This window comes from Scardinius erythrophthalmus (assembly GCF_964197995.2).
Source record: "Scardinius erythrophthalmus genome assembly, chromosome: 15".
Classification (NCBI taxonomy): domain Eukaryota; kingdom Metazoa; phylum Chordata; class Actinopteri; order Cypriniformes; family Leuciscidae; genus Scardinius; species Scardinius erythrophthalmus.
This window is the reverse complement of record NC_138235.1, coordinates 35,649,222-35,649,631: the sequence shown is the minus strand read 5'-3', so window position 1 is coordinate 35,649,631 and position 410 is coordinate 35,649,222. Positions and strand designations below refer to the sequence as shown.

At 41.7% G+C, this 410-nt stretch overlaps 1 protein-coding gene across 1 annotated transcript in view; it reads right to left on the bottom strand.

The window, feature by feature from the left end:
* Positions 1-388: 388 nt before the first annotated feature.
* gpx7 (glutathione peroxidase 7) overlaps positions 389-410 on the bottom strand; it is an 8,733-nt gene continuing 8,711 nt past the window's right edge. The window contains exon 3 of the mRNA XM_081386126.1: positions 389-410. This exon is cut by the window's right edge and continues 1,060 nt beyond it. The gene's annotated coding sequence lies outside the window, so the exon portion shown is untranslated.

Below are 410 nucleotides of genomic sequence, written 5' to 3'. Positions count from 1 at the left end.
AGTGTTAGGCAGGGTAATGGATATGAAAATGTTGATATGTTTATAATAGATAGATCTGCTGCTGCTGCTGTTAATGCTGTTGCTGCAGAGCAAGTGCGAGACTTGTTACTGCTGTACAATATAGCATACATGAATTACCTGTAACAGATCTATACAGGTGGAGCTGGGGAAGGAGGAGGGTTTCTGAAAGCGCACTGCAACTGCTACAGCAAATGCTGACCAAGTATTTAAAGGTTGAGCAGCGAGTTCATTGGCTACTGATACAGCAGGAACCAATCAGCTGTGCCCTATAGAGAACGATGTGATTGCAAGCAGAGTTAAGGACCAATCAGTCTGCGAGTTTCATGACAGAACTTTGTATACATTTTTTATAATTTATTTTTATTTTGTACGGGCAAGCACCTCCACTC